Source organism: Protopterus annectens, chromosome 11.part0, assembly GCF_019279795.1.
Source record: "Protopterus annectens isolate FY-2018-M chromosome 11.part0, PAN1.0, whole genome shotgun sequence".
NCBI classification, from domain to species: Eukaryota; Metazoa; Chordata; order Ceratodontiformes; family Protopteridae; genus Protopterus; species Protopterus annectens.
In genome coordinates, this window is record NC_056745.1 from 330646746 (window position 1) to 330663327 (window position 16582).

A 16582-nucleotide genomic window follows, 5' to 3' on the forward strand; every position below is an offset into this window, starting at 1 on the left:
GGAAGGGCAACAATGAACATTATTTTGAAGCAATGAAATTGTAGCCCCAGGATACAATATACTATACAAAGAAAGGACAACCAAAAAGGCGAGGTAGTAGCTATCTTACTCAAAGATCACCTAACATTTGATTATCCTGAATGAGACATCCCTGATTTTGAAATGCTGAACTAATCTTTACTAATCAACCCCAAAAAAACACATTATAGTCATTGGTAGTTACATCCCAGCAGGAAACAATATTTCCACACGAGAAGACATACTACACTAGGCCTCTAACTCAATCCCTCAACAAACAGTCCTGATGGGTAATTTCAATATTGAATGGCTAGACTGCTCCTCTCAGAATCCAACATCCCATCTTAAACCTCATGGGTTCACTCGACTAATCACCTCCCCTAGAAAAACTGAAACATTTTCCAAACATCAGTCTATGCTCGACTGGATTCTAGTTAGTAACACCTCCCTATCATCTCAGGCAGGTCGTCTTCCTGATGGTCTGAGTGACCACCTTCCTACTTTCATTATACATACCTGTTTTTATCAAAATAACCAAACCACCTACCGCACAATCAGAAACAAAAAAAAAGCTTCAACCCACACAGATTCATCACTGCTCTAAAAAGTTGTAACTGGGATTTTCTTAAACTACCCCTTGATGAGGCTGTGAGAACTCCTTTAATACTATGTTTTTAGATATATTAAAAACTGTCACGCTTCCTCCCGAACCATTAGAGTGAAAGGCAACTATGCAGCCTGGCAAAGTAAAGAATGCAGATCCTTACTCAACAAGACCTGGGAACAATATCCCAAAAACAAAACCTAAATTACAAAACAAGCATTCTTAAACTGCAAAACAAAGTTAAGAAACTTGTGAAACAAGACCAAATCAATTACTACCATAATATTTATAAAAAAAAAAAAAAAACACCAGAATAACCCTCAAAAGTTCTGGACTGCAGTTAATATACTTAAACCAGGGAAAGTAACTACCCCCACTCTAACCTCAAAGAGCAACTGATAATATAGCAACCCAATTTTATAACTACTTTACATAAACTATCCTAGCCCTTGCTAATTCATAACATCTCCAACAACTCTGCTCCTGCAGCTCCCCAGAAGAGCAACTCCTTCCAAAATAGCCCCAACCAATTTACATTACAGCCAGTGTCTGTAGATTGCATAAAAAAAACTAACTCGAAAACTAAAACCAACCACCCTAGCCACTGACAGCTTCCCAGACGACTTTCTGCAAATTGCAACAGAAGGAATAGCATACCCAATAGCTATACTCATTAACATCAATATCTGAGAGCACAGTACCTGCTATCTGGAAGATCTCCCATATTATACCTTTACACAAAGGAGGTAATTCTACTGAACTTACAATTATCGTCCAATTGCCATTTTATCACCCTTATCTAAAATCTTAGAAAGAGTTGTCCATACCTAACTCATGGACTACCTTCACAAACAATCATACACACAACACGATTTTTGCCCCTATCACAGCACCACCACAGCTCTAATGTCCTTCACTAATATAGTTAATCACTACAGAAATCAAGGTCAGTTTGTATCTGCCATATTTTTAGACTTGTCCAAAGCCTTTGATAATGGTAAATCACAATAAACTCATTAATGTGCTCTCTTCCCTAAACCTTAGTAGCTCCTCTATCACCTGGTTCCAAAGCTACCTATCAGGATGTCAGCAGGCCATACAGTGGCAACACCACCTCTCCACTCTTCTCCCAGTTGTCTTAGGGGTCCCACAAGGCTCCATTATCGGGTCCCTACTTTTCACCCTACTCACCAATCAACTCCAGACCTCCACTCTTCATGCCTCTGTGATACAATATGTATATGACTCAGCTGTAACATACACAGCATCCTCCCTATAAGACCTCCACTCCATAACCCAAGATTCATTTCTATTTGTTGAAACATGGCTCTCCAATTCCAAACTCATTCTAAACCCTAATAAAACTAAGCTCCTTCTCTTCTATCCCTAAAGAACTCTCTCTCCTCACCTAACTTTCAATATAGAATCAAAAAATAAAACTATTACCTCAATAACACTCACTAAACTGCAAAGTGTCAAAATTGATACTAATCTGAATTTCGACATTCATATTGCTCAAACCATTAAGAAGTTCCACAATAAACTACGTCTTCTTTACAAAAATAAACAATTTTTTAAACCAGAACCACAAAAGGTACATTGTCCACACACACCTCCTATCAACTCTCCTATATGCCTCTCCAAGACTAAGCAACCTCTGTCAAACTGATCTTACCAAGCTGGAATCCTGTTACAATAAAATTGCCAGATTTGAAACAAATGCCACACACCGGTCACATCACCGTGTGGCTCTTAAACAACTAAAATGGCTAGAACTCCCTCAAATGCTATGCTATAAACAATTAACCTTTGCCCACAAAATCTTATCAACCAGACACAATCCCTGCTCTCAAAAATCTTATAAAAGCATACACTACTTCTAGAGCCATCCGTTCCAGTAATAAACTCCTTTTAGACACCACCAGAGCAAACAACTCGGCCGGGGAGTCTCTCTTCTCAAATGTCATTCCCAAAATATGGAATAAACTGACAACCCCTATTACCTCCAACTGCTCCACAGTACAATTTAAAAAGCTCCTAACTACTCACTTAGTAGACACCTGGCTCTGTTCATGCAACTCAACTGGCAAACTCTAACCTTAGTATATTTACCCACATCTCACTCTTGGTACTTTTTTACTCAAACCTATGAACCCACTTCTGTTGTAACTTGCTACTCCTTGTTATTTAAATGTATATACTTTTATGTCACTTATGTCAACATAACCTCTACAGATCTGTATTGCTCAACACTGTACTATTGCGAACTGTGAACTGCTACTGGAATTTCCTTGTATTATTGTAACCTTTACAATATTCATACTCCTTAATGCCGGAGATTTTCTCCCCGGGCCTCTGCTGAAAAAAGACCTGTGTCCAATAGGACTTTCCTGGTAAACAAATGTAAAATAAATAATAAACAAATAAAAAGCCGAAGTCAGATACATCCCAGGAATACACTATGCATGCTTTGGAGATGCTAGCTATAAATCGATGCCTCATATCTAAGTATATGACACTAGACACTCACATGTTACACTTTCAATGTCTGTGTATGCTAAATTTAACTTTGGTTGTATATAGGTCTAATTTTGTACACATTTAATTATTTCTTCTTTGCCTAAAGTTATGACTAGCATTTTTATTTAAATGTTTAACAGTCAACTTATTCACTGTGGAGTTGTATTAAATAAATAATTTTACGTTTTATGCTACAGTGGAATGCCATTAGGCCTGGGCTGTCCCTGAAAAAGGTTTTGTACCAGCCTAACCACTCAGTTATCAATCAATAAAATAAAAATGCAAACAGAAACAATATTGTGCACACAGCATGAAATTATACTTCTGTAGCAGGGCAGCTTTTTTCAAGAGTACTGTATACTTTAAAATATAAATGAAAAACTTATATTTATACCCCACCGTTTTTAAATATCACTAAATTTGTTTTAGTAAAGTAACACATTTAGTAAATGGTTTAAGGTTTTTACTTTCTTCTTGTTAACAATAAATGCACAAAAACAACTACAGGACCAAAATCAGGTCATGGCATGTACTGTTTCACTGTGGCTGATAAACACAAATGCCAGTCATGCAATATTCAGTACAGTCAGAATAAAAGTAGTACGTGAGAAAAGTTAAAGAATTAGCACATATGTATACAACTGCTGCATTGCCTGAATGTTTTAGTCAGAGTTACAAAAGCAATGTTCTTTTTCAAAACACCCTTCTCCCAAACTGTTATAATTTCTTTACAGACAACTAACAGCTAATATGCATTACATGTGGCCAACTCCTTGGCACAGAGGGATAAAACACTTAGTATATCAGGGTTCATTTAGCAGCTTGAGCATGTGTGGGGAAAGTGAGGAATGACAGGCCTCCGTTTGCTCATCTCTCTTTTAAAGGAGGGATAAACAATGTGCTAGAAGAGATGTGCCAATCTCAAAGAGCCAGCTGTGACTGCCACTCAGAAAATGCCAAGCAACATCATTACTATGAAGGTGCCAGAGACACTCCTAGACTACTCCTCACTGCACACAGTGGCCTCTCAGCAGTTTGGCAGCATAGAAAGTTATGGCCTTCACGATACAGACAACACCCATCTATGTGAGCAGCTATGGAAGCTCTCTGGTTCTGTCTCTCCCAAGCAATTCATTTCACTAAGAACATATATAATAACAATTTACATTATAGCTCCTCACAAGCAAAAACAGCATTTACATAAATGATTTTGTTGGAAGGTGACTTCCAAAATGGCTGCACACTGATCAACAGCTTAATTTCAACTCCCCCAGGGCAGAAAAGGAAACCAAGAAATAACAGCCAGTGATATTGTTAGCCTGAGTAAAATTCAGTTACTGACTAGTAAGTACACTGCCTGGATGCAAGCAAAGAATAAATCTTGAGAACCTGAACCAAAATCAACCAGAAAAGACAGAGAAGACACAGGCTGGAAAGAATCCTGCAGCTGTCCAACAAAAAAAAAACAGTTCAAGCTTCAGCTTTGGTACACATCCAGTAATTTGCAGAAAAAAGTACAGTTTTGTACCTACCATAAATGTAGATGTCTGAGAGGAATGCATCTGCAGTCTTTACAAATGGGTTGTCCTGTCGTCAGGCAGCCCTTGATCAGCAGTTCCAAAGTCTGGGTCCGGCTGGTGTCGCACTTCACCCGACGTCATTGCGGCAGTCATTCGGGTATAAAGGCATCAGCCGACGCCATTTTCCTCAGTGTTTCTTGCCCCAGATGCCAGGTGCCCTCTTGGATGGCTAAATTTAGATAAATGCCAAAGTTTCCAAATAGTAGAGAGCAAACACACAAAATAAGCATGTATGTACATATATACAAACAAATACACCATAATAGATCCCCAAGCTAGCTGAAGATTGGTAAGTACCCTAGGAGTACCTCAGAGGGGAAGGAGAGTGGGTAATCCTGACTGCAGATGCATTCCTCTAGGACATCTACATTTATGGTAGGTACAAAACTGTACTATGTCCTTCAAGGATGCATCTGCAGTCTTCTAAATGGGTAGAATACCATAGCTAGACTAGGGGAGGAGGAAATGAGAATAGATTATGGTGTAGTCAGCATCCCTTGCAAAACAGCAGTGGCAAAACCAGCACGGGATTTAGAGTATAGAGGTAAATTATAATGCTTGGCAAATGTATGCACGGAGGTCCAAGTAGCAGCCTCTATAATGTCCTTGGTAGCCACTCCTCGTAAGAAAGCTGTGGTAGTGGCTGTAGCCCTTGTGGAGTGAGGCCTGATGTTCTCTGGAGTTTTCTTTCCATGGTAGGAGTAACAAAATTTAATGCAATTTCCTATCCATTTGGAGATTGTCTGTTTAGAAATTGGTTTTCCTTCCTTTCCTGTTGCATATGCTACCAGAAGCTGGTCAGTTTTCTATTGTTTTTGTCCTGTCCAGGTAGTAGCGTAATTGTCTGTGTACATCCAAGGTATGCAAGAACTTTTCTGGCCTGTTCTGTGGATTGGGGAAGAATGTAGGAAGGTGGATAGCCTGATTTAAAGAGACTCTGGATACCACCTTAGGCATAAATGTAGGATTTGTTCTCAAGGACACTCTATCTTGATGGAAGATCAGGAAGGGTTGTACTGCCATTAATGCCTGTAGTTCAGAGACCCTTCTTGCTGAAGTTATTGCCAGCAGGAAAGCAGTCTTCCAGGATAAGTATTGCAATTCTGCTGTAGCTGCTGGTTCGAAAGGAGGTAGTCTCAGTTTTTCTAGCACAAAGTTCAAGTCCCACGCTGGCAATGGAGGTTTCCTGGGAGGTTTTACATTTTTAATTCCTGTCAGAAACTGTCTGAGCAGAGGATGCGAGAAGACAGGAGGATCCAAGCTGTATTCTGCTGAAATAGCTGATGCATGTATCTTGATGGAGGAATAGGACAGGCCTGTATGAAAGAGCTCCGCCAAGTACTCCAGGATGTTGGCTATGTTCACCAGTGTCACATCTTGCCCCTTTGCAGTACTCCAGATGAGATATCTCTTCCATTTTGCTGCATAATTCTTTCTTGTTGAAGGTCTACGAGCCTCCAGGATTATGTCTTTAACCCTTTGGTATAAATTTGGGTTAATTGCTGTTATGTAATGTTCCAGGCAGTTAGCTGCAGAGTTTTTAGGTTTGGATGCAGGATGTTGTAGTTGTTCTGTGTCAGCAGTAATGGGATCAGGGCAGTGTCCATATTTGTTCCCGGGACATGCTCCTCAGCAGTGGATACCAATGTTGTCTTGGCCAGTCTGGGGCTATCAGAATGATCCTCGGACGTTCCTCTTTGATCTTGAGAAGCACCTTGTGCATCAAAGGAAGTGGTGGGAATGCGTATGCTGTCAGGCTTTTCCAACTGAAGGATAGGGAGTCCACCGTCCAAGCAAGTGGGTGGTAAGTCCTTGTGCAGAATTTCTTCAACTGGTGATTGAATGGGGATGCAAACAAGTCTATTTGTGGTAATCCCCATTCTCTTGTGATGGTTTTGAAGATGTCCGGGTGCAGCATCCATTCATGAGCATCTGTTGTAGTTCTGCTTAATATGTCTGCTAGAATGTTTTCCTTCCCTGGTACATAAATTGCCTGTAACTGAATGTTGTAGCTCAGTGCCACATCCCATAGGTCCAGTGCCAGCCGGCATAGAGGGTATGAGTGTGTGCCTCCCTGTTTGTTGATGTACCACATAACTGTGGTGTTGTCTGTCCTTATCATCAACTGGCCTTCTTGGAGAAAAGGTCTGAATGCCTGGATTGCCAATTTTACTGCCATCATTTCTTTTAGATTTATGTGCAGATGCAGCTGGTCTTGAGTCCATAGGCCTTGAATGCACTTGCCCATCATGTGTGCCCCCCAGCCGAGGTCTGAGGCATCTGTCGTGATGGTTTGTCTTGGTTGACTTTTGCAGAAGGGCAGTCCTGTGTTTGATTGACAGGCCTGAGCCCACCATAAGAACTCTTGCTTCAGGCATGGGATCATTGGAATTTTGGTTTCTAGGCTGTGCTTGTGCTGAGACCACAAATTCTTTAGGTACCACTGTAGCTTTCTCATATGCAGCCTGGCATGAGGGACCAGTATTATGCAGGAGGCCATGAAGCCTAGAGCTTGTAGCACTTTTCTTGCAGTTAGATGGCTCTGCTTTGTTAATGCCAAGAAGTAGAGAGGAAGTTGCTCTTTCTTTTCTGCAGTTAGAAATGCCATTTGTTTTGATGTGTCCAATTCTGCACCCAGTAAGGTTATTCTTTGGGATGGAATCAGCCTTGACTTTTTTGTATTGACTGTATATCCCAGGGCTTGCAGCAGGTAGATGACTCTTTGTAAGTCTTCTGTTAGTTTGTTTTTGTTGTCTGCTTGTGTCAGGCAGTCATCCAGGTAGGGATAGATTTGAATTCCCTGAAGTCTGCAATGAGCGATTACTGATGCCAGGCATTTTGTGAACACTCTGGGCGCAGTAGATAAGCCAAAGGGCAATGCTGAGAATTGATAATGCTCTGATCCTGCAGGAAATCTGAGGTATCTTCTGCAAATTGGTCTTATGGGGACGTGCAGGTATGCCTCCTTGAGATCTAGAGTTACCAGCCAAGACTCCTTGCCCAGCATGGGAAGAAGCTGCTGTAGGGTCAGCATTTTGAATTTTGGAACAATGAGGAATGTGTTTAAAGCGGACAGGTCTAGAATAGGCCTCCATTTGTTTTCCTTTCTTGGTACCAGGAAGAGCCTGGAGTAAAATCCCTTCCCTTGCTCCGTAAATGGTACCTTTTCCACAGCTCTCATTCTTAATAATTGAGATATTTGTTTTAGAGCTTCTGCCCTTTGAGAAGGTGGTAGGTTTGGCATTCCTCTCTTTCCTGGTAGTGTATGAAAATGGAACCTGTAACCTTTGTCTATAGTCTGCAAAATCCATTTTTCTCTTGTAATGCAGTGCCAGTTTCTTGAAAATAATGTTAGCTTTCCGCCTAAGGGTGCTTCTAGTTGTTCCCTGGTAGGTGGTGCCACCACCAAGTCACTGTGATTGAGTTGTTGTAGTGGTGGTGGCTGTATCCGTGCCTCGTTGGTTGTTACCCTGCCACTGGCGACCCCTGTAGGCACCCCTGGATTGGTTCCTGCCTCTAGAGCGCCTATTCCTGCCTCTTTGTGCCTTAGAGGAGTCCGGAAAGGACCAATTCTTGGAGGGCCAGTTCCTGCTAAACCTTGGAGGTTGAACTTGTAAGAAATCTTTCACTGTTTGCACAGATTTTGCTTTCTCTTCCATCTTTTTTAGTACCTGCTGTGCGGGGCACCAAATAAATTGACCTTGTCCATAGGTGCATCCAAAAGCTTAGATTTGACATGGTCTGGTAATGCCTGTTCTTTCAACCATGCATGTCTCCTGATAACTGTGCCAGTCATGGCTGATCTAAAGGAAGCCTCCAGTGCATCATAGCCACATTTTAAAGAATGGTTACTAACCTGCTGTATGTTATGTAACATTTCTTGAACATACTTTTTATCTAAAGATTCTTCAGAGGACAGCTTTTTAGTCAACTGGTCAAGCATAAACTCTTGATATTGAATCATATGAAATTGGCAGTTCAAAGCTCTAGCAGAGGTGTAAACTTTTTTACCCCATCTCTCTAAGGACCTGGATTCCCTTTCAGAGGGGAGGGGGTTTTTAGAAGAAGTAGCTGCTACAGCTTTAGGGCCCTGGGAGATAGTCTCTGGATCTGCAAAAGGAGCCTTATATAAGTGGTGATGAGTGTCCGGGACCCTGTAGTACCTATCGGGCTTAGCAGGAGCCGGAGGAAAGTATCAGGAGCAGTGCAAGCATCATTAAATGCATCATCAACAACAGATAGAACTGGAGGTATAGCTAAAGGCCTGTGCTGTGGCAAATGTAGAAAGGTCCTAAGCCTTTTTCTAGAGTCTGAGAAATCTTGGCCCTGCCACTGAAATTGTTCCCTCATAGCATGCAAGGTTTCCCCAAAGGAAAATTCCTCAGGAGGGGAGGCTGAAGGGATGGACTCCTCAGCATCAGAGTCTTCGTAAGGAGAATAAGAAGCCTCAGGAGGGTCTGTATGTTCTGAGTCATCAGAGGAATCATCTGTGGCTACTGGCTCAGGGGCTCTGCTCTAGGCCTCTTTTCTGTAGGTGGGAGTGAGGCCCTGTCTGGATGAGGCTGGGCTCCACGAATTAAAGAGAGGAGATCCTCTGCCAAAGAAAGCATATGGGAGCTGGTGCTGGGCCTGTGAGAGGGGGGCTTGGCAGGCACAGGTTTTGATGCTTTGGCTGCTTTAGCCCTGGCAAAGGCCTTAATAGACATAGCTGGAGGAGGCCTAGCAGCTCCACGTGCAAGGGTAGAAATATCTAGGGGAATGGTGTCTGATAAATCCTGTGAAATCGCAACAGAAAGTTGGATTTCAGAAGCCGTTTCTACCAGGTTAGAAGAGGCCTCGGTAGAAAGCAAGTTATCGGCTGAAGAAAGAACCAAGACACTCGTGGTTTGCTTAACCGCGGTTTCGGCCGAAACCGCGGACCGCGAGTGTCGGTCCTTTTCTTTGCGTTTTTGGTTATTTGCGTGGTCGGGGGATCCGGCGGCATAATGTAGGCAAAATCGGGCGAAAATCTGTTCAGCAAAGTCCGAGCGACGTCTAAGCGTCCGTCGGTTAAAAGAAGCACAGGCTAGACAAGCTGCTACGTCGTGGTCTGGGCCTAAACAATGTATGCAATAGGAGTGGAAATCTTTATGAGGTATTTGTTTCCCACAAGATAAACAGTTATTAACTTTCTCTGACATCGGCTGAGGCAAGAAAGAGTCCCCAACGGGTGCCAGCTTTATAGAAGTCTTCGAAGTAGTATTCGGTAGTAGTAATCTCTGGATCTGACCGACCGGCACTTGCGAACAGCTTCTGCTTCGGGCGCCACGCGGCAAGAAAGACTGAGGAAAATGGCGTCGGCTGATGCCTTTATACCCGAATGACTGCCGCAATGACGTCGGGTGAAGTGCGACACCAGCCGAAGCCAGACCCAGACTTTGGAATCCGGCCGACCGAAGGGCTGCCTGACGACAGGAAAACCCATTTGTAAAGACTGCAGATGCATCCTTGAAGGACATCAATAAATCAAATGTACTCAGACATGATTAAACTAAATGAAACACTGGAGTATATTAACTCAAATAACAAAAGGCTATTAAAAATAGGAGCTTTAACTAACTATTTAGATGCATAGATAAAACTGCAAAAATCAGAGGCTGAAATAAAGAAAGGTTAAACTGAGTATGAGATTTTTTAAAAACAGCTGTTTCAAAATTGCAGAGAAAACATGACATTTCCTGCTGTGCAAAAGAAAGTGGAAGGAAAAGACTATTTGTTTTATAAAAAACACAAATAAGCAAATGGACTGGTATTCCACAGCACAATTTGTTAATTGAAAGGGCACGTCAAGTATGTGCTTCAAATTTGGCCAATTGATCATTGAGATCCAGTGAACAAAAACTAGTCTGTCTAGCAAATCTGCTGGGCATTGTCTGCTCTGTATTCATGCAAAGTGGCGAAGGCCTGGAACTCCTTACCTGTATCCATCAGGTATATACCCTCACAACTTTCAAAACCACTCAAAGACTTTCTAGCTAAAATCTGGCTCTGTTCTTGGTCAAAACCAGGATAAACTATATGCCTAAATGTGGCAATTACCTTTTCATTCCTTATGCCTCCTTACTCTCCTTTCTTCAATTACTTCCTCACTGCTATCCAATTCTCTTCTCTGACTTTCTTTTTAAATATACCATAAGCCTGTTTTCCCTCACTTTATATTGCAACTCATATTTGTATTAAAGACAATACCAGTCACCATGAACGTGGTACCCTTGATGGCAATGAAACGTAACAAGAGAATTCTCTCATTGAAATACTCCAACTCTCTGTTGTCCAACAAATTTTAGCACGAAACAACTGTAAATAATTCAAGAGCTCTTTATTAACAACGAGTGAGCGCTTTCGCCAAAGGGCTTCTTCCGACTCTTTATGTATTTACAAAAATCTTTCCTGTTTAAAAAGCACACCATCCACTTTCATTGGATACAATATCCCGGTCAAGGGCGGGATTTAAAGTAGTATGCACTTCTTATTCTGCTTTAACATATAATGGTCTGTAAAATCTTTGTTTAAAAAATACATATTCAACTACAATCTGATTAGACCAGTAACATAACATAAAATGCATGTAAACTAAAAAGTCCAATAAGACCAAACATCTGAAAAAACGTTCATATTGCTCTTGCAACATTCTTGGCGACCCTCACACTTTTAAAATACAAGTTCCCATAAAATTCATTAGGCGACCATTTTCCAAGGGCAGGTAGACTAACTATGTACATTTAAAACCAATGTTTTGTAGCTTACTCAAGCCCTACGTACATGGTGTTGCTCTTCATTTTAGTAGTGCAGAGAAATCATTAACATAACAAGAGATACGTATAAACTAAGTAGCCCAGTAGGAACGAACACCTACGGACAGTTCATCCTGCTCCTACAGCACATTTAGCAAAACTCACACTCGTCAAAATCTAAAACAAGTACGTTCTCATGAGGATCCATGAAGGGCTGTTCAAAGACAGATAAATTAACTATGTGCATTAAGAGACATGTGTTATAAAATATTCAAACCAAACAGGTATGAAACTGATCTACAGTTCAATAATGCACATAGTCATAAATAAATATTGAAGAATACATAACTGGTTAAACTAACCTATAAACATACAAATTAAAACCTTTATGAACAACTTGCACAATGTATGTAATATTTATCATTGTCAAGTTGGCATATATCATATGACTGCATATACTGTGATTTCCAAGCCAATATATAATATTTAGTTGTATATATGTTAAACATAATAAATATATGTATTTATAACCTACGTTTGGGTGAAGACTAAAGATGTCAAACTTCTAGGTGGTCAAGTCATTAAAAACACATACATGTGTATATATATATAGAAAAAAATGCACACATATATGTATATCTAAATATATACACATATATATATATATATCAATACATAAATGTTACTGACTCAAAAATAACCAAACATTAACTAGAAGGGGACCCATACTTCAAAATAAAACATTTAGTCAGGTTGAGTGAATATATGTATTGCATGTATGTGCATACAGGGTTCCAAGGATGCTGATTGAAGTGTCCAAATAACACATCTCTTAATATCACAAGATAGAACATTAATACTCATACTCAATGTTTTTTCCTACACAACCTCCTACTCTTTAGGAAAGGTTTAATTTGTACCTTGTCATTGAGGCCAGGGGGTGTATCCGACCTCCATCTAATAATCCATCTAGTCTCATTCTCCAAGGTCCTGTTTATCAAATCTCCTCCTCTAACACCTTGTGTAAGCTGTTGAATGACACAAAAATCAAAGGTGTGTTGTGTACCTTCCTTCTTGATATGCCTGGATAAAGCATTGACATCTGAGCCTATCCTAATTTGATACTTGTGCTCTCTAATGCGCTCCTTAAGAGTGCGATTGGTTTTCCCTACATAATATGCGGTGCATGAACTGCACATCGCCACATAGATCACATTCTTACTCTCACAGTTAGTGTTGGTTTTAAAATAAAATACACGTCCTGTTGTAGGATGTGTAAACGTGGTTGTCTCATTAATATCAGAACATTGGTTACACTTACCACATGGTATTGTATTAATGTTCTTGTCGTTAGTTCTAAATCTGTCATACCTCGGCCTGCATAATATACTTTTCAAATTCGGATGGTTTTTAAATGTAACTTGTGGTACCAAACCTACTACATCCCTCACCCCACTGTCAGATGTTAAAATCTCCCAGTGCTTAGTCATGGATCTTCTTACTTCCAAGTTTGTTTTGCTGTAATTTAAAATGGCCCTTACTTCAGTTTGTGGAGTCCCCGTATTATTAATCTGTTCAACTTGCTCCATGAAATAGGGTCTAGCACTACTAGTCCTCAGTGAATCTACAGCCTCAATAGTCTCCTGAATCTCATCTTCACCATATCCTCTCTCTAAAAACATGCCCTTCATCTCATGTCTCTCACGTTCATAAATACCTTGATTTGGGTTGAGTCTAGACACTCTCATGAATTGTCCCTTTAGGACATTATTAAAAACATGTCGGGGGTGCATGCTTCGTCTATGAAGCAGATTGTTTCTATGACGCCCCTTCCTGTGTATGGATGTATTCAGCATGCCATTAGGCATTCTGTGTACCTCAACATCCAAAAAGGAAATGTTGACAGTAGAAAAGTTCAGGGTAAATTTTAAAAACTCAGTCGTCTTATCTAAATACATTACAAAGTTCTTGAGGGATCCCTCATCACCCAGCCACAAAAAGAAAAGGTCGTCCACAAAACGGCAATACATGCCTACACTTTCCTTAAATTGGGGGTTATCACATAGAAAAATATCTTCCCACCTAGCCATGACTAGGTTGGCGTAGCTATTGGCACAGGAGGTGCCCATAGCTACGCCATCCCTCTGTGAATATATCTCCTCTTTAAATATAAACACATTATTTGTTAGAATTGTTTCAAGTAATAGAGTAATTAAATCTATTTTCTTATCAGAAAACTGTGAGTGTGTCTTTAAATAATCCATAATATATTTTATCCCTGTATCGTTAGGAATTGTTGTAAAAAGACTCACCACGTCTAAGGTTACTAAGAGAAACTCTTGATCATATGCCAAGTGTTTAGTATTAGAATAGAGGTCTATCAAGAATTGTTTATTATCTCTCAAAATTCTTTTATTCTCATTGACCAGGGGCCTAAATACATCCTCCAGATATATGGAGAGAGGTTCAGTGACCCACCCCTGACCCGCTACAATGGGTCTCATTGGTGGGTCATTACTGTTTTTGTGGACCTTAGGTAATCCTTGTATGACCGGTAAAGTTGGATCCTTAACCTTGAAATAGTCATACAATTCTTGAGTTATATGAAATGACATGACAAGATCATCTAAGGTATTGTAAACGCTAAATACCTTCTCTGTCAAAACATCATGATCTATCTTAGTGTAGAACTGTAAGTCACTTAACATTGATTCCATTTTCTCATCATAGTAAGAGGTATCCATGATGACCACAGGTCCACCCTTATCAGCTGGTCGAATGATAATAGATCTATCACTCCTCAGGGCCTTTAAGGCCTGTCTCTGCTTGTAATTTAAATTTTGTCCATGCCTATTAGGCCTCCTATCCTGAAAGTTCCTATAAATATCATTTTCTAATACATTACCAAACACTTCCACAGCTGGGTGAAGAGATGGTACATATAGGCTATTAGCACGAAACCTATTAGTGGTCATATGATTACTATAGTTTCCAAAATCCAGTTTCAACTGTATGTTCCTGATGAACAATTTGGTGTCTATAATAGTGTCCACAAGGTCACTGTCTTTAGTAGGAATAAATCCAAGACCTTTGCTTAACACTTGTTTCTCATATATATTCAGAGTCCTGGATGATAAATTAATAACTAGTGATTTATCTTCCCCCACATTTTCTTCAACGTGGGGCCTTGTTGTTCTTCTATAGATCCTTTCCTCTTCTGCCTCCCTCTGCTTGTCGCACGTTTCTTCTCCAAAAAATTATTCTGGGCTATAGGGAGGGGTGCTGGTAACCCAACATTGGTTTTGGGTCTAACTACTGGTGTACCTGCTAGTGGGTTGGTGTCATTTGAATCATATATAGGTCCCACCAAGCCTGTGCCTAAAATAGGTTAGTCTGTTCACTCACAATAAGCAGTGGGGCGTGCCTCCTGACCTCCCATTATTCACATACTCTGTATCCTGTATTCTAGTCCCTGCATTTAAAACAGTGCTGCTAATAGATTCCCCACCATCAATATTGGATGTTACAGGGTTGACTTGTGTGTCGTTGTTGGTAATTGACCTCACACTATTTACTACATGTGTAACAGTGTTCAGTTCCTGGCGACTAGTATTTCTAGATTCTCTAGAATTGACATGCGGTGGTTCATCTGTACCAGTATTCCCCTGTGTATAGACATTCCTATCTCTGGGCCAAGTGAAAACATAGTTATTTTTAAAATCTCGTGTATCTCTCGTAATTTTGACCTTTTTCTGCTCAAGCATTCTCTTCTCCATGAGTAAAACATCATCTAACACCCTTTCAAGTCTCACAACATATGTATTGTTAACATACTTCAGTTTAAAGTCATTAAACATTTTGTTCACCGACAGTCTTAATTTTTTCTCTTCAGGCAGATGAAAGTCAATTAATAACTTCATGTAGTTGAAGCTAAGCTCCAAATTAAGTTGTTGCCAGCGATATAATAAGTCTGGGTACAAATTACCAGAAGTTGTCATCTTCAAGATGCGGAGCCCACGTGGTATTATACGCTTCAACAAACATGCTTCAAAATACTGTCTTTGAATTTGTAGCCTTTTTAACTTTACTAAAGCTGTTTCTAGTTCTTGTAAGTCTCTGGTAACACTTAAATTACTTACATCGTTGTGAGTGTCCATGTTCCCGTCTATTATCGGTTCAAAGTCCAAAAGCGAGTTCACCTCGCCTGTTACCTGAACCTGGAAGAGTTCAGCAAATCCGTTAGTTCGTTCGGTCCAATTGGAGCGTCGGTAGTTCAATACTAGGTTGATCCTCGTTCGCCATCCTCAACAAACGCTGCTCCGTCAAATATAAAAATGTAATCCAAACAAACCAGATGCAGAGCAGCACAACAGTCGAGACGGGTCCCCACGTAAAAAATGTATAAAAGACAATATCAGTCACCATGAACGTGGTACCCTTGATGGCAATGAAACGTAACAAGAGAATTCTCTCATTGAAATACTCCAACTCTCTGTTGTCCAACAAATTTTAGCACAAAACAACTGTAAATAATTCAAGAGCTCTTTATTAACAACGAGTGAGCGCTTTCGCCAAAGGGCTTCTTCCGACTCTTTATGTATTTACAAAAATCTTTCCTGTTTAAAAAGCACACCATCCACTTTCATTGGATACAATATCCCGATCAAGGGCGGGATTTAAAGTAGTATGCACTTCTTATTCTACTTTAACATATAATGGTCTGTAAAATCTTTCTTTAAAAAGTACATATTCAACTACAATCTGATTAGACCAGTAACATAACATAAAATGCATGTAAACTAAAAAGTCCAATAAAACCAAACATCTAAAAAAACGTTCATATTGCTCTTGCAACATATATACAACTAAATATTATATATTGGCTTAGAAATCACAGTATATGCAGTCATATGATATATGTCAACTTGACAATGATAAATGTTACATACATTGTGCAAGTTGTTCATAAAGTCTTTAATTTGTATGTTTATAGGTTAGTTTAACCAGTTATGTATTTTTTATTATTTATTTATGACTATGTGCATTATCGAACTGTAGATCAGTTTCATACCTGTTTGGTTTGAATA

General features: G+C 40.0%; 1 protein-coding gene across 1 annotated transcript in view; it reads right to left on the reverse strand.

The window, feature by feature from the left end:
• Positions 1-16582, reverse strand: part of WASHC4 (WASH complex subunit 4) — a 1952913-nt gene that overhangs the window by 1665460 nt on the left and 270871 nt on the right. The gene's annotated exons all lie outside the window — the stretch shown is intronic.